This window comes from Candoia aspera, chromosome 3 (genome assembly GCF_035149785.1).
Source record: "Candoia aspera isolate rCanAsp1 chromosome 3, rCanAsp1.hap2, whole genome shotgun sequence".
Classification (NCBI taxonomy): Eukaryota; Metazoa; Chordata; class Lepidosauria; order Squamata; family Boidae; genus Candoia; species Candoia aspera.
In genome coordinates, this window is record NC_086155.1 from 103,649,774 (window position 1) to 103,662,542 (window position 12,769).

Sequence of the window (12,769 nt, forward strand, 5' to 3'; positions counted from 1 at the left end):
TTCATTAAAAATAGTTCAAAATTACAGCAGATCATATTTTTAAGGTGGCAAATATATTTTTTAAAAAGAATAAATAGTTAATATAAAATTATATGAATATATTTATGCTGGTCTGGCAGTTTATAAAAAGAATGCTCATTGTGGATGTCAAATTAAAATGGATGTTAGAATTCTTTAGAATTTCTACTTAATTAAGAAAGAGCAGTATGCCAGTGGGAATGGCTGAACAAATCACAAATAGCTCCGATTATGGTTTGACAGATTCAGTGGTGCTTAAAAGTTTGTGAATGTTTTGAATGTTCAATATTTCTGCAAAAATATGACCTAAAATGTGATCTGATCTCCACACAAGTTCTAAAACTAGATAAAGAGAACCCAATTAAACAACTCAGTCAAAAACGTTATACTTGTTCATTTATTTATTAAGGAAAATGATCCAAAGCTACATATTAATGTGTAGCAAAAGTATGTGAGCTTCTAGGATCATCAGTTCATTTGAAGGGGAAATTAGAGCCAGGTGTTTCAATCAATGGGATGATAAGCAGGTGTAAGTGTGGGAGCTCCTGCCTTATTTAAAGAAGAGAATTCTGAGTATTCATTATCAAAGTCTGATTTTCACAACATAGGCAGGTGAAAATGCATCATGGCACAAACAAAGTAGTTTCTGAGGACCCCTGAAAAGCAGTTGGACCTCATCAATGAACAAGTACAATGTTTTTGACTCATTCGTTTAATTGGATTCTCTTCATCTAGTTTTGGGACTTGTGTGGAGAACAGATAACTTTTTAGGTTATTTTTTGCAGAAATATTGAAAATTCAAAACGGTTCACAACTTTTAAGCACCACTGTAGTTACACTGGTTTTTTTCCCCTGCATTCTAAGAAAAATCACTGAGGGCCAGTGTACTGAAATAGTTAAAGTTTGGATTAGGATCAAAGAGCTGCAGATTTGAGTCTAGCCTCAGTAAGCTAAGTTACCTTGTATCTGATACTGTCCCTCAGCGAAACCACCCCAGGATTGTTGCTATACGGAAAAAATTGAGGAGGGAGTTCTATGCGTGCTGCTTTAAACTTCTAGTGAAAAGATGAATAATCTAATAAACAAATATGCAAATAAATAGCCATGGCTTACAGTTCTAGCTTGCTAGGAATGAAACAGAGCTCCCTGTTTCTGCATAATACTAAACAAATGACAAGAACCATCTGGGCTTTTTCATCAATTCCTACTGGCAGGAGATAATAACTGGAATAGCTCAGCAGTACACATGGCATCCTGCACATCCACATTTAAGCCAGCATCCCAGAAAATTATGTCTTATTATAATGTTCTAATGCAGTTAGTGCTTTTACCTTTAACTTTTAATTAAGGAAGCCTTTTCTATCTAAATTAAGAACATTTCTCAACTAACTATGTTTATCAAACTGCCCCACTCTGTCAAGAAACTATCAGAATTTACTTTGAGCTTTCAGTTATAGTCATCAAAGTTTGTTCTTTCTTTTTATGGAAAAGAGTTGGGTCAAGGAAGAAAGAACCCCAAAAGAGCAACACTGGAAATAACAAAAGGAAGACAAAACAATTATCATCTAAACAATTGTTTTATCTAAAACATCACATATTGTTTTAAGAGTACTTGTAAAAATATTCTGTAGGAATATTTTAAAAAGGAAAGTATTTAAGATGTTCACATGCAACACAGAGATGCCAGCTCTGGTTGTTAGAACAAAGCACTTAAGTGAACTTTGTTTAACATGGCTTTTGATTAATTCTGGACCATTGTTTAGTAAACCTATGAAGCAGTATGTATGAGAAACCTGATTTAAATAATCATACCCTTAGTAGAAATAATTTATCTGACAACAAAACATTTATCTGAGACAGCCAGGTACTTTCCAAGAGTAGGGTAATAATAAGATAGCCAAGTTCTTGTATGTGAAATGCATTAAGCTGTTAGAGAAAAATATTGCATAAATGGAGACTGCCTTTGTTACTGTAACCAATAAGGGTGTCATTCACATTTTCTCCAGTAGATGGAAACGGATGCTTTCACATACCAAAACATGAAACTCAATGTCACATGTGAAAAATTTGTTTAAATAATAAGAATTTCATCATTCCACTTGGCAGTTCTACAATACAGCAGAGTACTTTGTTTTTGACTTTGTAATCATAAATCTGAATTAACAAATATGCCTGTTCTGCTGAAACAGATCAAGACACCCTATTAGACCTTGCAGCATATTTTCATAAATTGGTATACTTACCATCTTGATATTTTTGATACAAATAAAACCAACACTGTATATCTGCTCAACACGCCAGTTTTACTAAAAGAATGTTTCTAGCCATAAAGTAACAACATCAGACTTTAAAGACGAATGACAATGGCTGCATTCACACTTAATGATCAGCTCTAATGTATGGGAGTGATCCAATGCAGAGTGCCAAAATTTCACAACAGCGGTTTTTCTCTACATGCATATGGAGAACAAATAATAAGAGCTTCAGTTTCACTGTAATAGATTGTTTTTAAAATAAAAATCAGAAGCTATAATTTAAAATAAACCTGACTTTGCTAAACAAACCACAGAAACAATGCTAGCTTTGAAGTAGGCTTGTTTAGCATTTGTCTACAATTAATTTTAAGCCACAATACCTGGTTTGCACATTATGCTAAGCCATGATGCAGTTTGCCTATTCTGAAAGGGAGGAAGTTTAGTTAATATGTGAACACACCCAGTATTACTTACCACTATTGTGAGCACAACCATAATAACTATCTGCTAAAATTATACTTATTTCTGCTTTATGCTATTGTTGGCTGCATTTTTCCTTCCTGAGAGAAGAAAATAGGAGGGTGGATGCTTGAACATCTCCACTGCACAAATTCCTGGTCATACACACAAATTTAAATTATGGCTTACTGTTACATGCAAACCCTGCACACTTTTCTTCAGTTTCCCCTTGGAAGGTGACAAAACTAATATAGATCCAATTACACCCTTAAAAAAATTAATTTTTGAGAGGTTTGGATTTGAATACATTAAGGGAAAAATAGGAAGGTATTACTGAACTTCTAAGCTTTAATTTTTCCTTAAATTATGTTTAAATTATTGAAAATCATTTATAATAATTAACAATAAAGCACAGATTTAATTAGTTGCAACTGGAAACTAAAACAAAACAAATGAAGTATGCTGTCTTATGGTTCTCAAAACCTGTATTTTGGGGAAACAAAGAACAAAAGCTGAAAAATAAGATGAGCTTCACTTGCCTGTTGTAGTAGTATATTACATATTTAGTATTGGGGTTCAATTTTAGAAATCTACGTAAAAGATCTAAGTAAAAAGATCTTTTATAAAAAAAATTTTTTTAAAGATTTAAATATTTTAAAAGATCTAAAAATATTTTTAAAATACCTAACTAAAAGAGCCAGTTTGGTCTAGCAGTTAAGGCACCAAGGCTAGAAACCAGGAGACCTAGTTCATGAAAGCCGGCTGGGTGACCTTGGGACAGTCGCTCTCTCTCAGCCCAACTCACCTCACAGGGTTGTTGTTGTGGAGAAAATAGGAGGAGGAAGGAGTATTAGGTATGTTCGCCGCCTTAAGTTATTTATAAAAATAATAAAGGCGGGATAAAAAAAAATCTAAAAAAAAGTAGATAATTCTGGAACCATGTGCTTTAAGAGAGCACCCCAGCTATCACAGATGAAACCGTAACCCTCCTGGGGTACAAACTGTTTTTCCTGCAATCAAATGTGTCTGCAGTGCCCACAGGAAAACTAGTCAAATATCAAAGGAAGTGTCTAAACAGTTAGCTCAGGCACTTAATATAAACTGCTACATGAATATAATATTAGCAGAATCATTCAACTTTAAGAAGAGATTGCAGGTTTTAAACCACGGGAGCACTCCTTGTGTCTTTTACAAAATACTCTTTAAAAAAGTATTACAAACATTGATCACAAATTTTCCCAATTTCCCAAAGAGCCGACATTTTTCTGTATGTTTCGAAACTGTACCACTGAACATCTGAATACATAAAGGATCTAGAATTCAAATGATCCATTCTCCATACACATTTAAATTATTTTCAAAAATGATTAAGTTAAATTGAGAAAACAGAAAAACAGGAGACACATCTATTAAATTATTCTTGCAGAATCAACATTTTCTTCTACTGGATCCTTAGACTACAATTTCTCTTCAGTAGCAATCAGGAAACATGATGTTGTCCTGTAGAATTACTACAGTGCATACATAACAACAACTATGAAATATAAGGAAACCAGTAAGCATCCGAAGAAAACACCTTATAAAAAGGTATCAGTTCCTGAACCATTTGGTCTCACCTTCCAAATGTTTGCCTACAATGCCCTTAACTTCCCTCTCAACATTCACATTTCTGGACTCCGTTGTCACCTTTCTTCCCTATTGTTCCTCCTCATTGGTATTCAGGTAATGTACTAAAATGTTGTTGCTCTAGGCAAGCAATTATATCTCAATCTCCACTAGCGAATCCTAACAATTCTCTTCAGTGCTGTTCAGAAAATCAGGGCATTGGCATTCCAAATACAGCCCTCAAGCACTACATGCCTGTTTTATTAGTTGAAATATGCCATGGTACATGCACTTACGATGTCTGTCTGTATTAAAAAATAGAGCGTTTCGGCTTGTGGACTTCCATGTACAAAGGCATTTGAAACTAAATCAACACACTAGATAAAATAGATTTAGGAAAAGTTGTTATGCTTAACTCCTGGCATCTAATATCAGTTTAAAATGCAGCAAATTGAGATTTATTTTCTTATCTCTTTCAACATAGTCCTTATTTCTATGGGATTTTTGTATGAAACATGGGAAATTCTATTCCTATTGCTATAATAATTTTACTATGACATTTCTAGCTATGATTTGGATACTTAATTCATTTTATATGATTATTATCCATGTGGCAAAGAATGTGTTAACCAAAAGAACAAAAAAAGTCTTTTGACATTTTAAAAATGTGTAACTTAACACTTATACCTGATGAAGTGACTATTTTGATAACTATATTAACAATATATTTGCTAGTTCTAAACTGCTTGAAAACTAATAATACTTAGAAATTAAATAAGTAACTGATATAATAGATTCCTTGCAGTTAAGTTAGAATCTTGGGGACTACATGGGTATGTTCCTGCATTTTTCTTGGCAATCGTATATAAATATTTTGCCATTATCTTCTTTTGAGGTGTTTTTGGGAGTACTGTGGACTGAAAAAGTCTTCCAGGTTAGGTAGCTCCATTACGTTCTGGGAGAAAATCTTGGAATCTCTCATGTATGTGCTTAAAGACTTTTATATGCTTGGTGGCTCCATCCAGTTGCAAGAAATCCAGAAGCTGGCCAGCCTGGAAGCACTTTGAGCAACATGAATCTGCTATCAGGTCCCTTCCAGAAGCAAAGACTGCTTTATTAGGAAATATTTCTTTTTTATAAACCTAATCTGCTGCTTGTTTGCTTGGATATTTATAGTATTTAAAAAATACAATCGAGAAAAAAAGTAAAAAGAAGAAGAAAGTAGAAAAGAGATTATAAACAATATCAGGTTGAATAAAAATTAATTTAGTGCTGCATATTGAAGTATCTTGCATTAATTTAAGACTTCAGGACCATTATTAAAACCAATGCAATATTCAGTAATTAAAGTAGCCAGCATAGTATGAATCATGCCAGAATGAAGTATTTTAAAAAATTCTGCCTAATCTAAAAATTCTATCCTTATTTAATGAAACAAACATAACGTAATAAAACATTATGTTAGGAGAAGCATAAAATTTGAGTGTGATAGAAGCCTATAGAATTATAATCCATGTAGAGTTTGCAAAGTGAATTAAATTACGTATCAGATTTGTTTTTCAAGTGTGTCTTTGTTTTTTAAATTGATAGATACAAGCCTACTGAGTATACTTTGAGGGGTATACAAAGTGATGTTTAATAGAAAAACAGCTGGCAAGAAAAAGAACATTAGTTTTGTTCTGTAATACATTTTTTTCTAAAACCGTTGAGTGCAATAATCAGCATTGCCACCAATCTAATTATTGTACTTCCAGTAATTTTCAGGAAAATGAATTATCTATTTTGGCAATCAGTACTGGGGTAATATGCCAGTGGTAGAACAGCTTATGCCAGTTTTCTCTAAGTAAAATATTCATGGTAAATTTAATACCTGTCTTCCATTGATATTCCGATTGTTGTATACCAATTGTCCTGTTTAAATTCTGGATTCATTTAATCACACGACCTTTAACTTGTTCAGTTTCTGAGTTGTATTTCAATAAAATTTGTAAATAAGCCCCAAGAAACGTTCTGAGTTGTGTGTTATGATTGCCCTCCCCCCCAAAATTTGGTCATGTCTGTAAGGATTCTGCTTTGTTTATATAATTCTTTTAAAACTGTGATACTGAAGATAAAGATACTGAAGATACTGAAACCAGTAAGGTGATTCTGACCATTCTGAGGAAAGAATCTTGAAAAATTTCATCTATGTTTTGCTAAGAATTAAATCTTGCAGTCTGTATGAATTATTATTGCTCCACATGTCATTATTTTTGTATATTCACTTTTGTAATTTTTTTCTAAGTTTATTCCATACTTTTAATACATTGCTTGTGATTGCATAATCTCTTATAGACTGTGCATTTATATTTGTATCATGCCAAAGATACATATGGAAACCATTTGGGAGACTTGTGCCCTCAGTTGGAGCAACCCAGTCATAAAGCAATACAATCCACACTGCAATCTGAGTTAGACAGCAGACTTAATAATAGAGTTTGAAATTTGTCACTAATGATCTAGCTCATTCTTTCAGGTCTTGTAAAATCTTAAATATTGGTTTTTATTTGACTATATAAAATTAGTTATTTATCTCTCCCCATCATTTAATACCTTGTCCTCAATTCTTATTAAAATAATTTGAAATAAACGTTGAGTCTAGGTAATATATTCATTTTGACTGTTGTTCTTCTTCCCAGCCAGGACATTTTTAGCTTTCTGCATCTTAAAATATCCACCATTATGTTTTTTCAAGTCTGTGAATAGTTACTTTTAAATAAGTCGTTTTTTGTAAACTAAATTCCCAGGTAACTAATCCATTTAACAGTAGTATTAAACCCTGTTATTTGCTGTAAATCTAGGTCCTGTTCTTGGTAATGTGATGTCCTGATACCAAGCAATAGTAATGTCTGTGTGTGTGTGTGTGTGTGTGTGTGTGTGCGCGCGTGTGTGTAAATTCTGAAGAATTCTTTGGATGAGTATAAGAACATAATCTGCATATAATTTTAATTTATGTTTTTGATTTGCTAGTTTTATTCCTAAAATTTTATTTTCTTCTTGTATCTTCCTTGCCAATGGTTCTAATGGTAGTAGAAATAAGGAAGCTAAGATCTCTTTATTGAGCATAGGATTTAGCAGCCATATCAGGCAGCTGACAGTCTCTGAGCAGGCAGGAGAGATGTTTGCATCCATTCATACTTCAATTTCTTCATTTCTTTTTATGGCAGGAATGGGATCTCTTCCATGAAGAGAATTCTTCAATTTCCTTTTCTCACTTCTCTCTTTCCCTTCCATTGGTACTTGAATTTTTACATTCTCAGCATTTCTGCCCTCCTGTCTAGGTAATTCTCCCAAGTTTGGCAGGAATTTTTGTACCATTAACAGAGCCTTGATATTAATCTCATCAAAATGAGAAATACTTTTATACAATAGTTTTGAAAGGAAATAGTATCTGAGTGTACTTTTTTTTTGCACAAGTTTACATGCTGTCATTACTCGACAATTATTTTGGTGGACAGGATTTGTCAGAAAGTTGTTGCAATGAAAGGTTCACTCTTTTCTATACTGAACAATCACACAAAACATGTTCACTGACTTCTAAAATACATATATAAACACAACAAAATACCAAAGATCAAAAAGAGGTGCAAGGATGGAGGCATTCCTCAAGCCAACAATAGTCTCTCAAGTCTAATAGAGTAGGTATAGTTTACAGTGGTATTTTAACAAGGCAAAAAAGTAGCACAGGTGAATATCTTGAATTCTAACAGTTCCTTCTAGACAGTATAACTTATTATGTGACTTATTCCTTTTAATTCTCATTACAGGTAGACCTCACTTACCAACTGCCTTGTTTAGTGACTGTTTGAAGTTACAACAGCACTAAAAAAGTAACTTTATGACCAGTCCTTGCATTTACAACCCGTGCAGTGCCCCCATGGTCACGTGATCAACATTTGGGCCCTTCGCAACTGGCGGGCATTTATGACCGTTGCAGCATCCTGCAGTCACATGATTGCCATTCGTGTGCTTCACAACTGGCTTGCAACAAGCAGAGTCAATGGAGAAGGCAACAATAAAATTGGAAGTTGTGATCATGTGATGTCTCGCTTCACAACTGTGGGTGATTCGCTTAAGCACCGTGGCGGAAGTGAGGTCTTAAGCTCATTGGGATCACATCTTTCGCTTAGCAACCGTAATGGATTTGCCAGTCCCAACTGTGGTCGCCACACAAGGACTACCTGTATATATATTATGTAAATAGCCACTATGCATACAGAATCATTTCCATACTACGAACTGTTAATGTTGGATTTGCTGCCAATGAATGTTCTTTGTTTACTGTTAAATTATCTAGGAAAGGCAAACAATATATTCTGCTCAATGTAGCTGAGGTGGGGAAAAAAATCAATGCTGTGTGCTATCAAAAACTGGCTATGCTAAGTTTTCTGGGAGGGTCAGCCACTGTAGATAGCTGTGGTTTCTGCTAAATATTGAACCATGATAGTGAGACCAAGAAACTGAGAGGTTATCAAAATCTGCCTTAATTTTAAAGTTAAGTACTACAGGCTGCCTGAATTAACATTAATCTTGCAGCACTGCCACCTGTAAGTCCTGTATAGCTTGGATATGCATATCCAAGCTATATCCAATTTAATTTCAGGTTAGGCTATCACCTATCTGATCACCAGTTTGAGCTAAACTGGGGAGAAAAGCATACATAAAAGACCTAAGAATAGGAATGGACAGAGCTCTCAGTTTTAACTTGACTCACTCATGAAGAAATCTGCAAATTTTGGTAAATTCTTATAAAAATGAAATGAAAGTCATTCTCATCCATTTCCTGTCATTCCATGCTTTTTTCTGGTCATTTATATATCAGTGAAGGGACGCGGTGGCGCTGCGGGTTAAACCGCTGAGCTGTCGATCGGAAGGTCGGCGGTTCGAAACCGCGCGGCGGGGTGAGCTCCCGTTGCTCGTCCCAGCTTCTGCACACCAAGCAGTTCGAAAACATGCAAATGTGAGTACATTAATTGGTACCGCTTCGGCGGGAAGGTAACGGCGTTCCGTGAGTCATGCTGGCCACATGACCCGGAAGTGTCCTATGGACAACGCCGGCTCCAAGGCTTTGAAACGGAGATGAGCACCGCCCCCTAGAGTCGGACACGACTGGACTTTACGTCAAGGGAAACCTTTACCTTTACCTTATATATCAGTGCCTTGGAATATCTGTCCTAAAGATGTTAATTTGATATGTTATAACTGTCTCCAAACTAATTTTAATGTTACGTTTTGGTTAAACAAAATCCTATACTGAATCCTACAGGGTAAGCCGCGGTGCTATGCTTACTTTTGCCATCTCTTTAATTAATATAGAAGCACCCCTCAGGCTGTATCATAGAAGCCAGGCCCATTCAATATTGATTTATTATTTATTTGATTCCACAGAACTCCACACCTAATTACTCTCTCTCCCTGTCTCCCCCACCCCCATGAATTCAGTCTTTGGAATACAGCCAGAAATTTCAACCTCAAAAATCAGTGAAGGAAAACAAGCCCATCAAAACCATTGTAATGTGTTGAAGCAGCAGTCACACAAAGTAGTATTCATTTCCAGAGTAGAAGTTTAGCATCCTCACTTCTTCCTGAAGTCAGCAACTGGTATGTAAGAGTATAAGGGGCCAGGCCAATGATGGGGATAGGAAGGTTTAAAAAAAATGAATACTTTGGTTACCATAACAACCATGACAGGTCTGTTCTTTGGCAGTATTCTGACAGTAAGCAACCTGCTCCCCCCCTGCCTTCTCCTTCAAGTGAATTTCCGTTCAGAAACACATCAATTCTAAAGTCCAAAGAGCATTGTATGCTTTTTTTCTGGTCATTTATATATCAATGCCTTGGAACATCTGTCTTAAGGATTTTAATTTGATACGTCATAATTGTCTCTAAACTAATCTTAGTGTTAATTTTTGGTTAAACAAAAGACTAAGGAAAGAAAAAGATAATTCAAACACATTTTTGAAATATGCATTCTAAGAAAGAGGATTTTGGTTACAACAAAATAAAACTGTTACTTAACAGATAGCAATAATTATTACTAAAAGGGAAAGTTTCCAAGTTTTGATACTATCTGGCAGGGATTTTACTCTTTGAGTGCTTATACTTTTTGACTTGCTGAATCCAAATCTATTTAAAATATAATTTTTACCTTAGAATGAATAGAAGTCAAGATATATGACAACAGCTCCTGACCAGCGTAAAATTCCAATAGAAGATAATATCTGTAGCTCAGGGTTGACCTGTAGAGTCCTTGGTGATTTCTGAGCTTGGTTATTGGCTTGCAGACCTTTCATTACCCAACTAGCTAATCAGGTAGTTCCTTATGATGTTGCCTACTCAGGTAATGAAATGTCTGCAAGCCAACAACCAAGCTCAGAGAGCACCAAAGACTCCACAGCATAAAATTGTTCTTTCAGCCACATGGCTTAACCAATTTTCATAACGAATTTTAAGCAAGCTAATTTTTCACCAAGCCTTTTATGCAAGCTTTTGAAAGCCTAGGTTAAAAATCATAGAATGTAAGCAACTTAAAATTTACAAAATACATTATCAAATAATTATGTTAGTTTTAGGCATGAATTCAAGTATGTTTGAATAAAAATCAGCCTTCTGTGATACTGCAATGATGAGAAAATGGCAATTTAAAGATCCAAAATGACAGCCAAACGCACCACGTGTCAGTAATAACAGAACTGCACAAACATTATTTTTAAGTCAGAATAATAAAAAGTAAAGAATTACAAAAGTTACTAGGTCACACAGAGTGGGCACGCACCATGTCCCTCTCTGAGGCAGTGTCATCTAATGGGACCTAAGAGACCTGCCTTCCTTACTGCTGCCACTGCCCTTTGGAATGAGCCCCCGCCCCCACCCCCTGTTCAGATGGTCCAACCCTATTAGCCTTTCACAGAGCCATGAAGACTTGACTTTCCTCCTGTGCATTGGGACAGGATGGTAACAGAGCCTATTCCACTGAGAAAGTCTCTGTCATGCCTAGGCTCAATTATGTAGATATGTATAATCGTGGTTTGCTATTTTGGTTTCTATTACTTTTCTTTGATTTTGACTGATGTATGCCACCCAGAGTCATCCAATCGGTTGGGTGGTCTTAAAAAATCTTTAAATAAATAAATTCTGATACAGTAATTATGTACTCCTTGTATTTGTTTTATATTGACATATAAAATACTTGTTTTGAAGATGTAGTAGACTATAATAAAGAAACGTGACATTTTACTGAAATCAGACCACTTATTTTCTTGAGGTTTTGATAAAATCCAAGCATATGAAAAGTGAATATTGGGCATATACACACACAAAGAGGCAAGTGAAAACTCTATTCCAAAGAGAAAAATCTTCCAAACATTGTATCTTTGCCATTTATTATCCTATGTTAAACAACTGTCTAATTCATGTTTATTGCTCATTGAGAATGATTTTAACAGGTCATGAAAACATTTCTTCTATTTTCTTTTTGTTAGAATGTTCAGGTATTACATAATCATTTATACAACTCTGGAATTAGGTTTCTTTGCTCTGGGTTGTTTCCAGAATTCAGGTAACTCTAACTATAATCTTCTCAGTACCCCATAAACAGGCCAGGCACAGAGGGAAAACAGCAGAGAAGGGGATGCAGATTTTTGAAACTGGCTTCCTTATCTAATCATAGAATTTTTTTCTAACCATTTTTCATGCTCTACTTCTACTGCTTCTAATTGTAGCAATTCTGGAAAAGATTTTGGTTGCATTTCAGTATCTAGTTAACCTAGAAGTAAAGCTTTACTAAAGTGAATGAGACTTACTTCTGGGTAGACCTGTATAAAAAAGCATTGCCTGTGAATTTGGTACAAACTAGCTGAACACAGTTTCTCTTAAAGTCTCAAATACTGTTCAGTAATAATTCACTATACTAGGAATTTCTCTCTCTCTTGACATATGTAGTATTCTTACTGAATAAATCTTATAAACTATTTCCCTACATTCTGCCATGATCTTTCTGAAGACAAGGGTTATTTAGAGTGTGCGGTGTTAAGTATTTTATGCTTCTGGAGGTAAAGATAAAGTGGGATGTTTCCTCTTAAAAACACCACACACACCTTCAAGCAGCAGCATCCACCATTCCCTTCCATCTTGGCTTTTCCCCAGGGAATACTTTCTTTCTACTCATTTTCAAACAGATACACCCCAAGTACCACCTTCCTTTAAGGCCTTACCCTGTTCGGACTGATCTCTGCATCTGAAAGAAAAGCTAGTTAATTTTTATGAAGTCTGTCCCTAACCCTCACATATATTCTTTTGGTGTTCTGAAAGTAACTTACCTAGGGCTATCATGGGTAGTCCTAGTTAAAAAGGTATAATAATTTGTAAAATAAATAGGTAATATAAACTGTTGA

The 12,769-nt window shown here is 35.0% G+C and overlaps 1 protein-coding gene across 1 annotated transcript in view; it reads right to left on the minus strand.

Moving 5' to 3' along the window:
• Nucleotides 1-12,769, minus strand: part of XPR1 (xenotropic and polytropic retrovirus receptor 1) — a 115,600-nt gene that overhangs the window by 16,490 nt on the left and 86,341 nt on the right. The gene's annotated exons all lie outside the window — the stretch shown is intronic.